Below are 21,622 nucleotides of genomic sequence, written 5' to 3' on the forward strand. Positions count from 1 at the left end.
TGCTTGTATCTATGCGCTCAACAAATCAAAATCAAAAAAAAATATTTGTCATATACACAGTTTACAGTAGGTATAGAATGTGCCGCGAAATGCTTCTGTGCTAGCTCCCTCAACAATGCAGTACATTAATCAATAATAGCAAAGAAAAGAGTCAAGTCAAAAATAACAAGTAAATGAAGTAATTGTAGTAGTATGCATAGTAATAATGGACTGTATTTACAAATATAAAGTGGGTACTGGAATTAATAGAATATTTTAAAATGGCAGTGTTGAATGAGTGCGTGCGTGTTCTTGTGTGTGTGTATGTTTATGTGTGTTTATTGTGTGTAAGGGTTGTGTGTGTGGGTAGTCAGAATAAATCATTTCTAAAGTGCATATAGTCTCCCCAGTGCAAATAGTTTCTAAGGTGCAGGTCTGTGCAGGGAGACAGCTAGGTTTAGCATTTCAGCAGTCTGATAGCCTGGTGGTAGAAGCTGTCTCGGAGCCTGTTGGTCCTAGACCCAAAACTGTTATATCGCTTGCCAAGTGGTAATGGATCTAACAGTCTGTGGTTCGGGTGACTGGAGTCCTTGGTTCTCTCAGGCCTTCTTCAGACACCACCTGGTGTAGATGTCCTAGGAGGCATAGTGCTCGCCCCCAGTCATATATTGGGCCATCTGTACTAGAGCCTGACCGATAAATCGGTTTACCAATATTGTCTGCCTATATTAGCCTTTCACAGAAATATTTGTATCGTTCTTTATTCCACAGATAAAGCGCCAATGTTATATACCTAAAATGAAGAAATACGTCTGCTCATTTGCGGTCATTTTTGAATGGTTGCCTGAAGAGGGCGGTCTATGAGCTGCTCATTGAACATCATTCACAGTGTTGCCAACTTAGCGACTTAGTCGCTATATTTAGCAAGTATTTAGACCCCTCTAGCAACACATTTTCAAAAAAGCGACTAGCGACAAATTTAGTGACTTTTTCTGGTGTTATTGGAGACTTTTGGAAAATCTGACGTGAAAGCACATATCGTTCTTACTCTTTTGCTGGCGTGGCCCCCACCCCTGTCCCAAAGCACTCAGGCGGCCCAGTCCTCGCGCAGCAGTCCCTCCCAGCTGCAGTCAGAGCAAGAGATGTTCACCTCTCTGCGTCCAGACTGCAAATGAATCGCTGGCTGATCCCGCCCTGGCTTACATAAAAACTTTGTTTTTTAACCTGAAACAGGGCCAGACTAGTTACCATAATTTTCTCACATTGCCATTGACAGTTTATTCTATTGTCTCTTTTTGGTCCATTTAGATTGTTAATGTAGCCTGTATACAAAAAAATAAATAAATATGGTTAAAAATGTTCATGTTTTACTGTGACTTGTTGTAGGCTCCTAAGTGGACCATACCGTTAAAAACCAAACCAAATTAAGAAAATTAAACTAAAAATCAAAAATCAAAAATCAAAAATTTTTAAAACTAAGTAACTCCTCCAGAGTGTCTCTGTTGGGTCACTTTTGCCGATCCCAAGCCCGGATAAAGGAGGAGGGTTGGAATTGTGACATTACAAAAAACAAGAATCAACAGAAGAAGTTCATTTGTAGTTCTAAACATATTTACGGTGTTTTTTACTCACGTTTTATCTCTCCCATGACGTTATGCCTCTCTCCTACAGCGTCCATCACAATTACATGCACATGGCGCAATTATGCAAATCAGAAGGGGTGCTGACAAAAAGTGATTGAATTCGAATGGATTTACCCCATGCGTTCAGTACATGTAATGTCCCAGTAGTTGCTATCCGATATAATTTCCTGATGTCCAATCCTATCCCAAGGGAGTTTTATTTCACACTGCAGTCTGTTCATATGTAATACGTTTGAATATTTTCCAGGAAAGTCCTTATTCTTTTTTTGAGAATAACACCCACCTATCTATGCTCAGTACTGTCCCGGAATTTTTTATTGATAGTCTTGTCTTGTTGGCTGAGTCTGAATAAGAACAGATACAGTGGGGAGAACAAGTATTTGATACACTGCTGATTTTGCAGGTTTTCCTACTTACAAAGCATGTAGAAGTCTGTAATTTTTATCATAGGTACACTTCAACTGTGGGAGACGGAATCTAAAACAAAAATCCAGAAAATCACATTGTATGATTTTTAAGTAATTAATTTGCATTTTATTGCATGACATAAGTAGATATGCCTTGCGTGTGTCCCGGGAGACAACAGGTCTGATTTTCATACTGATGGACTTAAGAGAGTAATAATAACCCTTCCAGTGTATCCAGATAATGACAGGCCCCCAGTGTCCGGTCTGGAGCGTGTAGTCACTAGCTCTGCTGGTCGGCTACTACATAGCAACCTAGCGGTGCCAAAAGCCTATGTAAATTACGATCACCAGACCGGCCAAACCCCCACAAACATTGCTACCCGTTCTGGGCTCTAAAATGTGTTTCTTATGATCAAGTTCGATCCTCAAGTTCGATCCCCATGGTTAATTATTTAAAAATTATAAAATCAAGATATTTAATCAAATTCTGACTACTACATTTGTCGACATACAGGACCACATGCTGACACAAACCAATTACGGGCCGGAAGGCAACGAGGAGGCGCGCACCCCTGTGCCATAGACATTAAGGCTGACTCTCTCAGGTAGGATGAAAATGACTACATTGACCATGATCCTTTGCTAGTTAAGGTCACTTTCACCATGATCCTTAACAATTTTTTGGTGCCATTCAGCCCAATTCAACAATATGGCGCACTTCAAATTCAAATACTTCTGGCTTCATGCGCCATCGGGAGAATTTTCATAGGAATACATGGATGATGTCAGCACTATCACTATCTACTGGTTTTCATTTCTATGGATAACACCGATACCATAGTATGTGTTATGTCCACTCGCCATACATACACCCCTTTGGGATTTTTAGTCTGGCATTCATTAAACCAGGAACCCCCTCCCCCTATATATTTTCTTGCACAGTTCCCAGAATAATTGTCCTGATCTTTGTCAAAGGTTGACAACTTATGTCCATTTTGATGGGCCATCAACAAGTCTCCTCTCCTCCATTGTTGAAACCGCTGATGTGTAGTGTGTACCCAAAGGACTATGGACCAATGTGGGCCAATGGAGAAAGATGAGTACTTGGTGTGGACCTGGGAAACAGCAAAGTCGTCCATGTCCTCCCTCAGTTCATACCTCTTCCTCAGGTTGATATGGAAGCTGTTGTTCAGTCCCAGCCAGTGCTCTCCTTCTGTATTCCCAAACCCTCTCTTGTAGTGACTCCAGGGTCTGTAGAAGTTCATCCTCCTCAGGAACACTGTCCCACCCCCCCATCAGTGATCATGTCACAGTACACCTTCACAGCCGACGTCAATCTGATGGGGTGGATGGTGTAGACGCCACTGGGTTGCAGGCACACGCACAAATAGGACTCTACCTTTGCAGAGCACATGCCCCATTTGCCTTTCCAGTCTCCAAAGTGCTCTTTTGGGTAGTGGTATAATTTCGCAACCCACTGACCGCAAGACGCTGTCAAGTTCACCACCCCTCATCCCGTCCGTTGGTTGTACCCAGGTTGTGCCCTGTATAGCGCTAGCCTGCACCTGGTTGTGACTTTTGCCCAGTCTGTCCTGTACGGAGATTGCGGTCACCCGGGTATCCAAACATGCATGAGTTGAGAGATGCAGTCACCGTTTTAGTGTGTATAGATAGCTAGTTGTCTATTTGAAATTTCAACAGTACTGCCATAGCAGCAAAACATTTGATTAACACTTGATTTAGCCTACATCATCATCAATATTCAGTCTGGTTGGCTTATATGCACAGCAGAGGGAGGCAGAAAGACACAGAGAGGTAAATCACAATCAGTAAAAGAAATCAGGCTAGCTAACAGCAGATTTACATCAATCTTCAGCATCAATGATCAGCTGATAGCCCATCCTCTTTCCTGACAGCAAACATGTCTTTAGGAGGCACTGTAACTAGCTAGCTAACCTAAAAATAATTCAGGGGGAGGGGTGCCCTTTAAAAATATATATATTGCACCTGCCCCTGAAATTTCTGTGCACGGCCATGCTGGTTAAGCCCAGGAGGTCACATGTGTCTGGATGTGTAACTGCAGCTGTCCTTTGCAGCTGGGTAAATTATTGTTACAGTAAAAAAAGAAAAAAGGGAAAAAGCAGCCATACATATGAAACATAATCAAGGGGCTTCTCTCTCATTTCCTCTGGGAGGATATGATTCACTGCCCTTCCTCCTCACACTCATAAACCACCCACTCCCACCGCCAACGCCCCAACTACTTCCAGCAGCCACTTCCTTCCTCCTGAACCTGTGGAATTATCTGGTGACATCATCATCATCATCCACGGGTTCCAGGGAATGTGAGAATAGGATGGAGGGGGGTGGGGAGGGGAAGGGGGAAGTAAGGAAGCTGGCACTATGGTGAATTATTTATTTTACAATAAATATAGACTGAAGGCCTTATCATGGACTGAGATCATTATCTTTGTGTTGTCTCTGTTATGACGGTAAGAGATAGAGAGACTGTAGGACTAATTCTCAGGGACTTTTGACTGTTATCCTATTTATTGTTGTCCTGTAGGCTACTTCTAGTGGCTTGCTGTTGCAAAATACAAATGTTCATCATCACTCTCATTACTAAAACAAATGTGTTGCTTCCCAACACATTTGGAAAAGTCAGATTATACATGCATTAACTCAACATGATGTAATATGTCTTCAAATACACTATTTCAAATATCGGTTTTCCTCTAATCTATACTTGCTGTGCTTTTTGTATTTTTTCTCTACAATTTATTCACTTAGCTTAAAAAAAGGAAAAGCTTTCAAAACTACGACATCTTCAAAAAGGTATTCCTAGAGAAGAACAAGCCATTTTCAATGTTTGTAGAGTGGAACAGGGAGAAGAAATGAGTAAAGGCAGATGATTTTAAGACACTGCCAAAGACAGAAACAGTGACATGCAGTAACTTGAAGGACACTTTTCAATTGAACGGAAAGTTATTGACAAGGGCATAATTTAGGCCATTGTAAAAAGGACCAGAATGAGAACTGACATGTCTTCAGGGAAAATAGAGCTCTGAAAAGCAACAGAGCTGGCATAATTTCTTCTGAGTCCCTCACTGATATGGCCCAGAGATGCCGGACAACTCATCTCCTTGAAGGCCACATTATTAAACTCCCCAGGGCAGCAACAGACCTTGTGGAGGAACACTGTCTGCATTGAATCTGCACAGAAGAGGATTGCATTGATAGGGAATGAAACAAGACAAAGAAGTGAAAGGAGGGTTGTGTGCGCGTATGTGTGCGCACACTTGCACAGATACACGTGATCATTATTTTCTGCAAAAGGCACAGTATGAAATTACAAACAAAAATGTGTTGCTGGATAAACAAGACTGTCATCAGTAGAGAAACAGAGAAGGCTGTGACGTGACAGGAAGGCACCCTTATTGATCATAGCAGATGTATCTCCTCTGACTTTCTCATCTCACTCAGAGTTGGCAGAGCCTCTGGCCTCTAGGGCTCAGTGACAGTCCTCTGATGAGCCCATCACAGCCTTTAACACCTATCTCTTCAGGATCAGAACCTTTTGTTTAGATTTTCGCCTACAATGACATTACATTTACATTTAAGTCATTTAGCAGACGCTCTTATCCAGAGCGACTTACAAATTGGTGCATTCACCTTATGATATCCAGTGGAACAACCACTTTACAATAGTGCATCTAACTCTTTTAAGGGGGGGGGGGGGGGGGGTGGGGGTTAGAAGGATTACTTTATCCTATCCTAGGTATTCCTTAAAGAGGTGGGGTTTCAGGTGTCTCCGGAAGGCGGTGATTGACTCCGCTGACCTGGCGTCGTGAGGGAGTTTGTTCCACCATTGGGGTGCCAGAGCAGCGAACAGTTTTGACTGGGCTGAGCGGGAACTGTACTTCCTCAGAGGTAGGGAGGCGAGCAGGCCAGAGGTGGATGAACGCAGTGCCCTTGTTTGGGTGTAGGGCCTGATCAGAGCCTGAAGGTACGGAGGTGCCGTTCCCCTCACAGCTCCGTAGGCAAGCACCATGGTCTTGTAGCGGATGCGAGCTTCAACTGGAAGCCAGTGGAGAGAGCGGAGGAGCGGGGTGACGTGAGAGAACTTGGGAAAGTTGAACACCAGACGGGCTGCGGCGTTCTGGATGAGTTGTAGGGGTTTAATGGCACAGGCAGGGAGCCCAGCCAACAGCGAGTTGCAGTAATCCAGACGGGAGATGACAAGTGCCTGGATTAGGACCTGCGCCGCTTCCTGCGTGAGGCAGGGTCGTACTCTGCGAATGTTGTAGAGCATGAACCTACAGAAACGGGTCACCGCCTTGATGTTAGTTGAGAACGACAGGGTGTTGCCCAGGATCACGCCAAGGTTCTTAGCACTCTGGGAAGAGGACACAATGGAGTTGTCAACCGTGATGACGAGATCATGGAACGGGCAGTCCTTCCCCGGGAGGAAGAGCAGCTCCGTCTTGCCGAGGTTCAGCTTGAGGTGGTGATCCGTCATCCACACTGATATGTCTGCCAGACATGCAGAGATGCGATTCACCACCTGGTTATCAGAGGGGGGAAAGGAGAAGATTAATTGTGTGTCGTCTGCATAGCAATGATAGGAGAGACCATGTGAGGATATGACAGAGCCAAGTGACTTGGTGTATAGCGAAAATAGGAGAGGGCCTAGAACAGAGCCCTGGGGGACACCAGTGGTGAGAGCACGTGGTGCGGAGACAGATTCTCGCCACGCCACCTGGTAGGAGCGACCTGTCAGGTAGGACACAATCCAAGCGTGGGCCGCGCCGGAGATGCCCAGCTCGGAGAAGGTGGAGAGGAGGATCTGATGGTTCACAGTATCAAAGGCAGCCGATAGGTCTAGAAGGATGAGAGCAGAGGAGAGAGAGTTAGCTTTAGCAGTGACACAGAGAAGAGCAGTCTCAGTTGAATGACTAGTCTTGAAACCTGACTGATTTGGATCAAGAAGGTCATTCTGAGAGAGAAAGCAGGAGAGCTGGCCAAGGACGGCACGTTCAAGAGTTTGAGAGAAAAGAAAGAAGGGATACTGGTCTGTAGTTGTTGACATCGGAGGGATCGAGTGTAGGTTTTTTCAGAAGGGGTGCAACTCTCGCTCTCTTGAAGACGGAAGGGACGTAGCCAGCGGTCAAGGATGAGTTGATGAGCGAGATGAGGTAAGGGAGAAGGTCTCCGGAAATGGTCTGGAGAAGAGAGGAGGGGATAGGGTCAAGCGGGCAGGTTGTTGGGCGGCCGGCCGTCACAAGACGCGAGATTTCATCTGGAGAGAGAGGGGAGAAAGAGGTCAAAGCACAGGGTAGCGCAGTGTGAGCAGAACCAGCGGTGTCGTTTGACTTAGCAAACGAGGATCGGATGTCGTCGACCTTCTTTTCAAAATGGTTGACGAAGTCATCAGCAGAGAGGGAGGAGGGGGGAGGAGGGGGAGGAGGATTCAGGAGGGAGGAGAAGGTGGCAAAGAGCTTCCTAGGGTTAGAGGCAGATGCTTGGAATTTAGAGTGGTAGAAATTGGCTTTAGCAGCAGAGACAGAAGAGGAGAATGTAGAGAGGAGGGAGTGAAAGGATGCCAGGTCCGCAGGGAGGCGAGTTTTCCTCCATTTCCGCTCGGCTGCCCGGAGCCCTGTTCTGTGAGCTCGCAATGAGTCGTCGAGCCACGGAGCAGGAGGGGAGGACCGAGCCGGCCTGGAGGATAGGGGACATAGAGAGTCAAAGGATGCAGAAAGGGAGGAGAGGAGGGTTGAGGAGGCAGAATCAGGAGATAGGTTGGAGAAGGTTTGAGCAGAGGGAAGAGATGATAGGATGGAAGAGGAGAGAGTAGCGGGGGAGAGAGAGCGAAGGTTGGGACGGCGCGATACCATCCGAGTAGGGGCAGTATGGGAAGTGTTGGATGAGAGCGAGAGGGAAAAGGATACAAGGTAGTGGTCGGAGACTTGGAGGGGAGTTGCAATGAGATTAGTGGAAGAACAGCATCTAGTAAAGATGAGGTCAAGCGTATTGCCTGCCTTGTGAGTAGGGGGGGAAGGTGAGAGGGTGAGGTCAAAAGAGGAGAGGAGTGGAAAGAAGGAGGCAGAGAGGAATGAGTCAAAGGTAGACATGGGGAGGTTAAAGTCACCCAGAACTGTGAGAGGTGAGCCATCCTCAGGAAAGGAATTTATCAGGGCGTCAAGCTCATTGATGAACTCTCCAAGGGAACCTGGAGGGCGATAAATGATAATGATGTTAAGCTTGAAAGGGCTGGTAACTGTGACAGCATGGAATTCAAAGGAGGCGATAGACAGATGGGTCAGGGGAGAAAGAGAGAATGTCCACTTGGGAGAGATGAGGATCCCAGTGCCACCACCCCGCTGACCAGAAGCTCTCGGGGTGTGCGAGAACACGTGGGCAGACGAGGAGAGAGCAGTAGGAGTAGCAGTGTTATCAGTGGTAATCCATGTTTCCGTCAGTGCCAAGAAGTCGAGGGACTGGAGGGAAGCATAGGCTGAGATGAACTCTGCCTTGTTGGCCGCAGATCGGCAGTTCCAGAGGCTGCCTGAGACCTGGAACTCCACGTGGGTCGTGCGCGCTGGGGCCACCAGGTTAGAGTAGCAGCGGCCACGCGGTGTGAAGCGTTTGTATGGTCTGTGCAGAGAGGAGAGAACAGGGATAGACAGACACATAGTTGACAGGCTACAGAAGAGGCTACGCTAATGCAAAGGAGATTGGAATGACAAGTGGACTACACGTCTCGAATGTTCAGAAAGTTAAGCTTACGTTGCAAAAAATCTTATTGACTAAAATGATATAGTACTGCTGGCTGGTGAAATAGGCTAGCTAGCAGTGGCTGCGTTGTTGACTTTGTTTGAAAGTGTAGCTGGCTAGGTAACCTCTAACTGGCTAGGTAACCTCGACAATTACTCTAGACTACACAATTATCTTGGATACAAAGACGGCTATGTAGCCAGCTAAGATCAAACAAATCAAACTGTTGTACTGTAATGAAATGAAATGTTATACTACCTGTGGAGCAAAGCGGAATGCAACTACTCGCTCCAACCCGGAAGTGCGTATCGTAGAGGGAGAGGCAATAGAAGTGTTGTTTCTTGTATTATTGTCTTTTGTGTCTTTAGAGGACTGCTTCACCTTAATGTCCCTTTTCCCCCCTTTCCCTTTTCTTCTGTCCTTATTTTATAACATACCTAAATCTGACTGCCTTTAGCTCAGGACCTGAAGCAAGGATATGTATATTCTTGATACCGTTTGAAAGGAAACACTTTGAAGTTTGTGGAAATGTGAAATGAATGTAGGAGAATATAACACATTATATCTGGTAAAAGATAATACAAAGAAAAAAAACATGGATATTTCTTATTTTTATCATCTTTGAAATGCAAGAGAAAGGCCATAATTTAGGCTATAATGTCTACCATGTTATTGACTTGTTTATTGTTTACTCCATGTGTAACTCTGTGTTGTTGTCTGTTCACACTGCTATGCTTTATCTTGGCCAGGTCGCAGTTGCAAATGAGAACTTGTTCTCAACTAGCCTACCTGGTTAAATAAAGGTGAAATAAAAATAAAAATAAAAATAATTCCAGACCAGGCGCAATTTAGATTTTGGCCGCTAGATGGCAGCAGCGTGTGTGTAAAGTTTTAGACTGATCCAATGAACCATTTCATATCTGTTCAAAATGTTGTATCAAGACTGTCCAAATGTCCTTAATTGGTTTATTAATATATTTTCAAGTTCATTATTGTGCACTCTCCTCAAACAATAGCATGGTATTCTTTCACTGTAATTGCGGTGTTATGGTTCAGTACAGGTAATGTGTGTTGTGGTGTCACATGGAGAAGACTAGAAGAAAATTGAAAATGAAACCTGTTCTTTATGAAACATGAAACATGAAAACGGAAGACACTGGTCAATTTCAAGTAAAGCAAGTGTATACATGCAGAGTGCTCATATGCCAGATAATTGAAGTCTCAGGCAATTGTCTTAGGGTTCCGAGAATTATAGAAATGCATTACAAGCTACGCGTTGTAAAATTATAGGGTGTGATTTATCAGTATGTGAAAGTAAAGATAATATATGTTCTTACTCTTTCAAATTCTACTGTATGACCTGACACATTGACAAAGGGTACAGGTAGTTTAGCAATTTAACACAACACATTCAATGCCTGCGATCTGGTTGCATGTCACTGAAGAACAGTGGAAAGTGAGAAACACTGAAATGTAATTCACACCCTTCATCCATAGAAAATGTAAGTCCTGAGAGAACATCAGTTAACTGTAAATCCGCCGACAGAGCTTTTTTTCATCACGTTTCGCATGGATAGCATTATTTTCCTTTTTTAGCTTTCACCTTGGGTTTGGAGAAGTATTTTTAGACGACCATTTGGGAAAACAAGGCCTGACTGGAAGGTAGCTTTGATAGCCCTACAAAAAGGTTCAGATGGCTGACATTAAGGAAAGAGCTGAGGGGAATGGCCCTGCTTCAAATATCTGACTACATCCTGGCTGACTATAGAGCCATAGTGCTATATGAGAGCTTCACTGAAGTCCATTTATTATCTGGTATTTTGGGAGAATCTAGCAAAGTGCACAGACAGCTGGTTTAGAGTGCATCATGGGGTGTAAAAAACAGAAGTAATGGCAGCTGATTATTGCTATCTGTGTGTTATTTAGTGGCTGAAAGGTTTCTGAGCAAGAAGTTTGTTCATAGTTTGAAGAATGTGCCCAGAGAGAAATTGAAAATCTAAACTGTATTACCACAGTAGTAAAATTAACAGATTTTTCTAAAGGTTTTGAATGTGTGTATTTATTATGTGTGTGGTTTCTAACACTTGAAGAGTAGTGTGTATTGAATTATCTAATATTTTTCAGATAAAACCTATGACTGACATGGATGAAATCCATACCCATCTGTCACAACACCTAATACTAACGTGCACGCGGCCACAACTTCCTCATTTCCACTAATCTCTCAATGTTTGTACATTTTGTTCTATTGGCTATTGGAGCAATTCCTTTTAGCAAGGATATTTTTTTGCCAAATCAGGAGGGACCCCTAGTAGAGGGACCTCCATTTCAAATTAAAAGCTGAGTTTTGAGCCAAATGCAGACTCCAGTAGTTCAAGATATCATAACATAACTCATCCATTTTGCACCTCCAAAAATGTGCCCTACTTTTTCTGTTTGAATGTGTATTCCAATCTCCATAGCAATGATAACTCTCCATGTGTTTTGACTTGGGTGCTAAGAAAACAGACAGCCTACTCGTAATCCCTAGTGGTGGTTAATATGTAGCCATAAATTCACAGACGATGATTCTCCCCCTCTTACTAAGACTAGGGAATGGGGGCGGCTGAGGTCATAGGAAGTCTTTGGTCTAATTGGGATAGCAGTGAGGGAATAGACTATTCTACTACTGCTGACATGGTTCTGTTTCATCCTGGCCTTGAACACACAACCGCAGTGTGAAACAGTAACTTTGAGGTTCAATGAAAAAGGGAGGGAGGAAGGTTTTCCTCATATCCAGCCCACCCATGGAGGGGTGGATGATGTCAGGTTGGGTTTCTGTGGTATTGTTTAAAATGCTCAACACCATGGTCAATAAACGGAATTGGGAGGCAGACAAAACAATGCATTCCAAAACAGGAAGACTGGGACTAACAGGAAATGCCATTTTTTTCATGTGTGATTTTTGGGACTGTTGAGTAATCAAGGGCCAAAATTACCTTATTTGGTGGTTACAGTACCACCAGTGGTAGAGGAGCTGTATCTTCCAAATTGTGTCCACAGTGTGATATCAGGGAGTTAGTGTAAGGATCAGAGCAAATTATTTACTTGAATGTGGGCCCTGCATGTAATAGTTCATACATGGAAAAACTAAGTACATGACACATGCAACTGCATAAAAGTACAGCTTGGCTTAACTTTGATCCTAGAGATCCTCTGTAGCTCAGTTGGTAGAGTATGGTGCTTGCAGCGGCAGATTAGTGGGCTCGATTCCCGGGACCACCTGTACGTAAAATGTATGCACACATGCCTGTCGCTTTGGATAAAAGAGTCTGCTAAAAGGCATATATTATTATTTTAGAACAACCACTGTTTCTGACATGGGGCGCAACATCAAAGCTTGGCAGGCTGCCTCTTTTGAATAGATCTGAGTTTTGGAGAGGATTGTCTTTGAACTGCTAGCCATCTGATCTGAAAATACCCATCCAGCAGCCCAGTGAGGGAGCCATCTCTGGTCTATTCAGGAGACCTTAAATGGTATTTCCCATTGTCACAAAGAAGATAAAAGAGGACAGATCTTTTCAGAATTATTTTTGACCATTATTAATTGCCATTGATTTAGCTCTTGGTCTCGCCACTAAGCTTTTCAGGTAGTTTGCAATGTTGTGCAAAATGTGGCTGTGAAGCAGAAAATGGGAGAGATGCTTTATCTGACAGTAAGAATAACCTAAATGTCGTCTTGGTAACAGGGACATGTGTTGCTCGAGGACCACCGTAGCCACTATAGCCTTTCTAGATGTATTGTATAAACCCATTGTTATGAACAGACAGAACCTGAAGTATGCCTTCATGTCTAAAATAATTTTCCAAAGTGCATTAAAAACCAAACCTTGGTACATCAATCATTCAATATTCAAGGGATAACCATAGAGAATGATAGAGACTCTAGTGCCCAAAGCACATTTTAGCATGGGCAGTGCCATGCAATGCCAGTAGTGCCAGTAGTCAACTCGGTGGGCTTTCTATGGGTTAAGGAAGAATCATATAATTCCATTCAGGTCATCAGAAGGAATCAAGCAATTAATTATACTTGTGAGCAAACATTCCATAACTACAAGTGGCAATAAATTGCAAACCTTGGCTTTATACCTGTTCAAACAACACACACCAGGTAGGCGTATGCACACTTTCAGTTTGTTTACCAAGTCATATACGCAGCAGAATAAGAAAAGTGACTACTTCAAAATATAGATGGCCTCAATGGCGCTGCCCATGTGCTCACAGACGACATTTGTTTTATTTTATTTTAATTAACCTTTATTTAACTAGGCATAATGGGACAGATACAAAGAAAAGTCCTCTATCATTCTCTGCTGATAGCCAAATCAGCTCATTCATAGTTTTCAGCTTTCCATTCACAATTAACATATAGGAATTAGGTCATTTTAATTGGGTGTTTTACACAAACCATGGTGGTAAACACGCCCTCTGTGGCCCTGGGGTGACATGGCAGTAGCAGTGGAGGAAGAGGACACCACCCATTGTCTGTCTGGCTGTCCCTGCTCTCCCTCACACTGTCTGAGTCTAGAACTTAGGGAGGTCATAAGACAGTTGTGGGAGGACAATAATCATAAATGTGACATAATATAGACCCAGTAAACTTGATGTTGTGCAGTGTTAGGATGTTGATTTTAGGTTGCGGTTGTACTTTGTTGGTAACAAAATTACTATATGACTATGGCACGATACTACATGTCTAATTCGAGACCATGAGATCATGACTGCAATTAACTCTAGAAAGTGCATGACCGTCATAAAAAAAGATGTTGCATCACTGTGGGAAGACTATCTTTACATTCAGCCTCAATATCCTGTGTTTGTCCTGAATGTTCACAAAGCTGTAAAAAAGGGAGGCCAGTAACATTGGCACCGACAATATCATGTCATTCTCTCTTCGTTCTGTTGCATTATCTTTATATACAGTGCATTCAGAAAGTATTCAGACCCCTTGACTTTTTCCACATTTTGTTATGTTACATCCTTATTCTAAAATTTATTAAATAGATTTTGTTCCTAATCAATCTATCCATAACATGACAAAATGAAAACAGGTTTATAGAAATGTTTGCAAATGTGTTAAAAATAAAAAACTTACATAACTTATTTACATAAGCATTCAGACCCTTTGCTAAGAAACTCAAAATTGGATCTTGTTTCATTGTTCATCCTTAAGATGTTTCTACAACTTGATTGTAGTCCACATGTAGTCCATTGATTGTAGTCCACAGCAAAAACCAAGCCATGAGGTCAAAGGAATTGTCCGTAGAGCGCCGAGACAGGATTGTGTCGAGGACCAGATCTAAGAAGGGTAACAAAAAAAATCTGCAGCATTGACGGTCCCAAAGAATACAGTGGCCTCCCCCATTCTTAAATGGAAGACGTTTGGAACCACCAAGACTCTTCCTAGAGCTGGCCGCCCAGCCAAACTGCGAATTTGGGGGAGAAGGGCCTTGGTCAGGGAGGTGACTAAGAACCCAATGGTCAGTCTGAAAGAGCTCCAGGGTTCCTCTGTGGAGATGGAAGAACCTTACAGAAGGACAACCATCTCTGCAGCACTCCACCAATCAGGTCTTTATGGTAATGGCAGGATGGAAGCTTCAGTAAAAGGCACATGACAGCTTGCTTGGAGTTTGCCAATATGCGTGTGTAGATTGATGAGGGGGAAAACACTATTTAACCAATTTTAGAATAAGGCTGTAACTTAACAAAATGTGGAAAAGGTAAAGGGGTCTAAATACTTTCTGAATGCACTGTATACATCCTCCAAAATGATTTATCTTATTTGCCTTTTGCTTATCAGATGTTTACGTTCTAAGTCAGGATGTGACGTTAACGCACCTATCCCCTTTACGCAGGCTTCTAATGACTTAACTAGCAATTAGGAATGATATGCAGAATTAGAGCCTTTAATTGCCTGGGGTCATAACAACATCATCCCAAAATAAATAGAGTTCTACTCTGTCTCGGTCTCGGACATAACCATTTTGGGCTTTGTGCCTTTAAAGCCTTGCTCACATTGGCAGTTTGAAGTGACTCAAATACAATTTATTTGCATATCCGATTAGAATCTGTTCTTTTTCTTGAAGTCTGAATAGTCAAAAAGCACATGGAATTGGATATTTCAAACCACATACAAATCTGATTCATGAGGGGTATTTCTGTATATAATGAAGCCCTTTTGTGGGAAAAAACTAATTCTGATTGGCTGGGCCTGCCTACCCAGTGAGTGGGCCTATGCCCTCCCAGGCCCACCTATAGCTACGCCCCTGACCAGCCATGTAAAATCCATAGATTAGGACCTCATTTATTTATTTCAATTGACTGATTTCCTTATATGAACTGTAACTCAGCAAAATCTTTGAAATTGTTGCATGTTGCGTTTATATTTGTGTTCTGTATACATTACATTTTTGTTGATAGCCCCAAGTATTGTATATACAGTAGGATAACATGTTTAACTATATGTGATGGTTTGTATGCTATTGAAAATTATTAAAATCACTTATACAACAACTGTGACAAAAAAGGCTTGGGCTAACAGTGTCAATTCACACTGTTTTTATTTGGTTATCTTATTGACCCAATCAAATCCACTGAGATGCAGCAACTTGTTTCAGATGGTACTGTAACTGTGAATAAAAATGTTTATCCATTGTGAGTGTGAGGTTAAAGTTTTGCAATTGGTTAGTCACAGTCTCTTGTAAGTAACAGGTTACACCTGGGTCACATGTCATGTGTTAGCCACTCTGCCCCCTATAAAACCTACAATTATTAGAGAAAGGGTATAGCTAATGATAGGGGGGCATTTACTCGCTTCTATTCACTCCCCCGAACCGATGGGTGAAGCTCAAATAGCTGGTCTTCCTCTTTGACAGAACGCATTACAGGAGGACAATACAGCTGGCAGTGAACCGAGATACAAAGCCCTCGCGGCATAGCAGGTGAGGTGAAACCATGACACGTGCAATTGTGTGTGTGTGTGTGTAAGTGCGTACGTGCGTGCATGCATTTGAAGCGGAATGGGGGCCTTGGTATGTGCACGTGGCTGACAGGGAGAAGGGCATCTCTGTCTTTGCCTGTATTTATAGTAGGCAGGGTCAGTTCCTTTGGATGCCCTCCGCTCGCTAACGAACGGTCAAAGCAGGATGCTCCCAGTTGCCACAACAGAACAAGTGGTTTGGGAAAATACAGCAACACGATATGTGCCTCGTATCTGTTTATCAATAAATCCAATAGAGAATCAAACCACATGCTGTCAATCTTTATTTGCACGAGTTGTTCTTTGTTCTTAAATTACATTAAATCACAATTCATTGCTGACTGTTTGTATAGTTGTTGTGTTTCTCTATTGCAAAGAACACATGTTGTTTGTCATGTTGAAATGTCAAGAACAAATGAAATATTATCGAATGATTTGGATTTTGATAAGACTGTGTATTGTATGTGTGCTTTTGTACTGCAAAATACATTGTGTGTGTAGGTGTGTACATGTATATGTGTGTGTGTATGTGTGCCTGTGTATGTGTGTACATGTCTCTGTGTGTGTGTGTGTCTCTGTGTGTGTGTGTGTGTGTGTGTGTGTGTGTGTGTGTGTGTGTGTGTGTGTGTGTGTGTGTGTGTGTGTGTGTGTGTGTGTGTGTGTGTGTGTGTGTGTGTGTGTGTGTGTGTGTGTGTGTGTGTGTGTGTGTACATATCTATGTGTGTGTGTGTGTGTACATTTCTATGTATGTGTGCGTGTTTGTTAATGTCTATGTGTGTGTGTATGTGTATGTGTGTACATGTCGATGTGTGTGTGTACATGGCTATGTGTGTGTCAATGTGGATATGTGTGTACATGTCTGTGTGTGTGTGTGTGTGTGTGTGTGTGTGTGTGTGTGTGTGTGTGTGTGTGTGTGTGTGTGTGTGTGTGTATGTGTGTGTACATGTCTATGTGTTCCCACTCTACAGTATACGATTCCAGGTGTTCTACCCTATTGAGATATTGCTAGATCACACGAGCTAAAAACAGTTCTCTAGCCAGCCAGCAAGATATAAGGGCTAAAATGAAGAGCACATTGGAGTCTCTCCTCTCCTTAGGAGCAAATGTGCTTTTCAATCACTCTAGTCTATTTATAGCCTCTGGAAGAATCTGATTGGCCAATCTTTGCTTTCATTCTCCTCACCCTGACCCCCTCTCTGTTCTAAGGCTGCTAACTTAAACTGGCACTAGAGCACTGTAAAACACATTGGGTTACATAACAATTTAGTAAGTAAACCCACATGAGGAATAGTATTTCGCTCCCAGCAAGAAGGTGGTTGGTTTTACTGAAACCTATTGATTGGGTCTTATTTGGAGAGATTTAAATGAGTCTCTGGTTTTTCCCAGGATGTGGACTGTGCTGGAGGTCCAAAATATAACAATGTACTTGTATAAATTCTTATTGGGTTTTGGGCTAACAATGCTCAACAATGGTGACTGTTTTTCAGGACTCATTGGTTGGAGAGACTATCCTGATCACAGTTTAATTTTGTAACAACTGAGTGTTTATCGGCCCATCGATGCCTATTCCTTCTAAGTGTGTGATAGCATTTTTCTGCTTCCGTGTTTGTGTTTGTTTCTGTCTGAGTGGCTAGTGTTTGTGCATGTGTCTGTGTGTTTGTGTTGGGCTTTGAAGGATTCCTCCAGAGGACGCATCGTAGTGAGACAGATTGTGCACACTGTAAACACAGGAGACAGGAGACACAGTGGAAATAAGGCCTATAACTCAGTCCTCTGATGCTGATATGGAAATCCTTGTGATAGTGCAACTGCAGACATGGGTTCAACCTTCAATTTTTCAAATACTTAGAGTGTTTGCTTTAGACTGTCTAGAGTGTCAGCTGGGCGAGGCTTATAATGTTTGGTTATATTGCAAGAGGAAAGCCCAGTTTTTCTCAGTTTTACAATTCCTGACATTTAATCCTAGTAAAAAATCCCTGTTTTAGGTCAGTTAGGATCTCCACTTTATTTTAAGAATGTGAAATGTCCGTATAATAGTAGAAAGAATGATTTATTTCAGCTTTAAAAAATTTCGTCACATTACCAGCGGGTCAGAAGTTTACATACACTCAATTAGTATTTGGTAGCATTGCCTTTAAATTGTTTTACTTGGGTCAAACTTTTTTTGACCCAAGTTTTGGGTAGCCTTCCACAAGCTTCCCACAATAAGTTGGGTGAATTTTGGCCCATTCCTCCTGACAGAGCTGGTGTAACTGAGTCAGGTTTGTAGGCCTCCTTGCTCACACGCGCTTTTTCAGTTCTGCCCACACATTTTCTATAGGATTGAGGTCAGGGCTTTGTGATGGCCACTCCAATACCTTGACTTTGTTGTCCTTAAGCCATTTTGCCACAACTTTGGAAGTATGCTTGGGGTCATTGTCCATTTGGAAGACCCATTTGCGACCAAGCTTAACTTCCTGACTGATGTTTTGAGATGTTGCTTCAATATATCCACATAATTTTCCTGCCTCATGATGCCATCTATTTTGTGAAGTGCCTCCTGCAGCAAAGCACCCCCACAACATGATGCTGCCACCCCAGTGCTTCACGATTGGGATAGTGTTCTTCGGCTTGCAAGCATCCCCCTTTTTCCTCCAAACATAGCGATGGTCATTATGGCCAAACATTTCTAGATTTGTTTAATCAGATCAGAGGACATTTCTCCAAAAGTAAGATCTTTGTCCCCGTGTGCAGTTGCAAACCATAGTCTGGCTTTTTTATGGCGGTTTTGGAGCAGTGGCTTCTTCCTTGCTGAGCGGCCTTTCAGATTATGTCGATACAGGACTCGTTTTACTGAGGATATAGATACTTTTGTACCGGTTTCCTCCAGCATCTTCACAAGGTCCTTTGCTGTTGCTCTGGGATTGATTTGCACTTTTTGCACCAAAGTACGTTCATCTCTAGGAGACAGAACGCGTCTCCTTCCTGAGCGGTATGACAGCTGTGTGGTCCCATGGTGTTTATACTGGCGTACTATTGTTTGTACAGATGAACGTGGTACCTCCAGGCGTTTGGATATTACTCCCAAGGATGAACCAGACTTGTGGAGGTCTACACTTTTTTCTGAGGTCTTGGCTGATTTCTTTTGATTTTCCCATGATGTCAAGCAAAGAGGCACTGAGTTTGAAGGTAGGCCTTGAAATACATCCACAGGTACACCTCTAATTTACTCAAATTATGTCAATTAGCCTATCAGAAGGTTCTAAAGCCATGACATAATTTTTTTGAATTTTCCAAGCTGTTTAAAGGCACAGTCCACTTAGTGTATGTAAACTTCTGACCCACTGGAATTGTGATACAGTGAATTATAAGTTAAATAATCTCTGTAAACAATTGTTGGAAAAATTACTTGTGTCATACACAAAGTAGATGTCCTAACCAACTTGCCAAAACTATAGTTTGTCAACAACAAATGTGTGAAGTGGTTGAAAAAAGAGTTGCAATGACTCCAACCTAAGTGTATGTAAACTTCCGACTTCAACTGTATATAAAAGTATGTGGACACCCCTTCAAATTAGTGTATTCGGCTATTTCAGCCACACAAGTTGATGACAGGTGAATTAAATCGAGCACACAGCCATGCAATCTGCATAGACAAACATTGGCAGTAGAATGACCTTACTGAAGAGTTTAGTGACTTTCAATGTGGGGCCGTCATGTGGGACCTTTCCAGCAAGTCACTTTGTCAAATGTCTCCCCTGCTTGAGCTGCCACGGTCAACTGTAAGTGCTGTTATTAGGAAGTGGGAACGTCTATGAGCAACTACGGCTCAGCCGGGAAGTGGTAGGCCACACAAGTTTACAGAACGGGACCGCCGAGTGCTGAAGCGCGTAGCACGTAAAAATCATCTGTCCTCGGTTGTAACACTCACTACCGAGTTCCAAACTGCCTCTGAAAGCAACGTCAGCAAAATTACTGTTCATCGGGAGCTTCATGAAATGGGTTTCCATGGTCGAGCAGCCACATGCAAGCATACGATCACCATGCGCAATGCCAAGAGTTGCCTGGAGGGGTATAAAGCTTGCCGCCAATGGACTCTGGAGCAGTGGAAACGCGTTCTCTGGAGTAATGAATCACGCTTCACTGTCTGTCAGTCCAACGGACGAATCTGAGTTTGGCGGATGCCAGGAGAACGCTACCTGCCCCAATGCATAGTGCCAACTGTAAAGTTTGGTGGAGGAGTAATAATGGTCTGCGGCTGTTTCTCAGGGTTCGGGCTATGCCCCTTAGTTCCAATGAAGGGAAATCTTAACATTACAGCATACAATGACAATCTAGATGACTCTGTGCTTCCAACTTTGTGGCAACAGTTTGGGGAAGGCCCTTTGCTGTTTCAGCATGACAATGACCCCGTGTACAAAGCGAGGTCCATACAGAAATGGTTTTGAGATCAGTGTGGAAAACTTTGACTGGCCTGCACAGATCCCTGACCTCAACATCATCAAACACCTTTGGGATGAATTGGAACGCCGACTGCGAGCCAGGCCTAATCGCCCAACATTAGTGCCCGACCTCACTAATGCTATTGTGGCTGAATGGAAGCAAGTCCCGGCCGCAATGTTCCAACATCTAGTGAAATGCCTTCCCATAACAGCGGAGGGTGTTATAGCAGCAAAGTGGGGACCAACTCCATAATAATGCCCATTATTGTGGAATGCGATGTTTGACGAGCAGGAGTCCACATACGTTAGGTCATGTAATGTATTTAAGTGCCTTTGAACAGGGTATGGTAGTAGGTGCCAGGCGCACCTGTTTGAGTGTGTCAAGAACTGCAACATTTTCCCTTGTGTATCAAGAATGGTCCACCAACCAAAGGACATCCAGCCAACTTAACAAAACTGTAGGAAGCATTGGAGTGAACATGGGCCAGCATCCTTGTGGAATGCTTTCGACATCTTGGAGATTCCATTCCCCGACTAATTGAGGCTGTTCTGAGGGCAAAAGGGGGTGAAATTCAATATTAGGAAGGTCTTCCTAATTTTTTGTCCACTCAGTGTATAAAAACGATTCTAGCATATTACTAAATACCAACAATCTCCATAATTTCTTTCTTTGCCCTCCATATGTTTCCACTTTTGCAAGTGAAATGCATTTTTGCAAGTCAGTGGACCTAGATCTGGCCATGTGTGATATCCATGTAGGTGTTCATTTAGCCTACATTTTAAGACCCAGAGAGCAGCACATGTCCACTGATGGGTGGTGTGGTTAAGCATGCCGCCAAGGTCTGTCAGCTCACTAGCTAATGTAGGACAGAGAGTGAGAAAATAGCATCATTGTTGTCAGCCCCTTAAACCAGTTGTCTTTGCAGCCACTTGAAGGAACATTACCATTAAAGTAGATTGAAGAGGTCGGAGCAAACTTGAGACCTGTTACAATGGGAAAAATAAATCTGAGCCGGAGAGACTGAGAAACAGCTTCTACCTGCAGATCATCAGACTGTTAAACAGTCACCACTAGCCGGCCTCCACCCAGGACCCTGCACTGAACCTTAGCCACTGTTCTAGCCGGCTACCACCCAGTACTCTACCGTGCACCTTAGAGACTGCTGTCCTATGTACACAGAGTCATTGAACACTGGTCACCTTAATAATGTTTACATACTCTTTCACCCACTTTATATGTACAGTGCATTCGGAAAGTATTCAGACACCTTGACTTTTTCCACATTCTGTTATGTTACAACTTTATTCTAAAATTGATTAAATAAAACAAATCCTCATCAATCTACACACAATACCCCATAATGACAAAGCGAAAACAAG

The 21,622-nt window shown here is 43.1% G+C and overlaps 1 pseudogene; it reads right to left on the reverse strand.

The window, feature by feature from the left end:
• Nucleotides 1–1,066: 1,066 nt before the first annotated feature.
• Nucleotides 1,067–3,443, reverse strand: LOC129818249 (microfibril-associated glycoprotein 4-like; annotated as a pseudogene).
• Between the last annotated feature and the right edge of the window lie 18,179 nt (nt 3,444–21,622).

Source organism: Salvelinus fontinalis, chromosome 21, assembly GCF_029448725.1.
Source record: "Salvelinus fontinalis isolate EN_2023a chromosome 21, ASM2944872v1, whole genome shotgun sequence".
NCBI classification, from domain to species: domain Eukaryota; kingdom Metazoa; phylum Chordata; class Actinopteri; order Salmoniformes; family Salmonidae; genus Salvelinus; species Salvelinus fontinalis.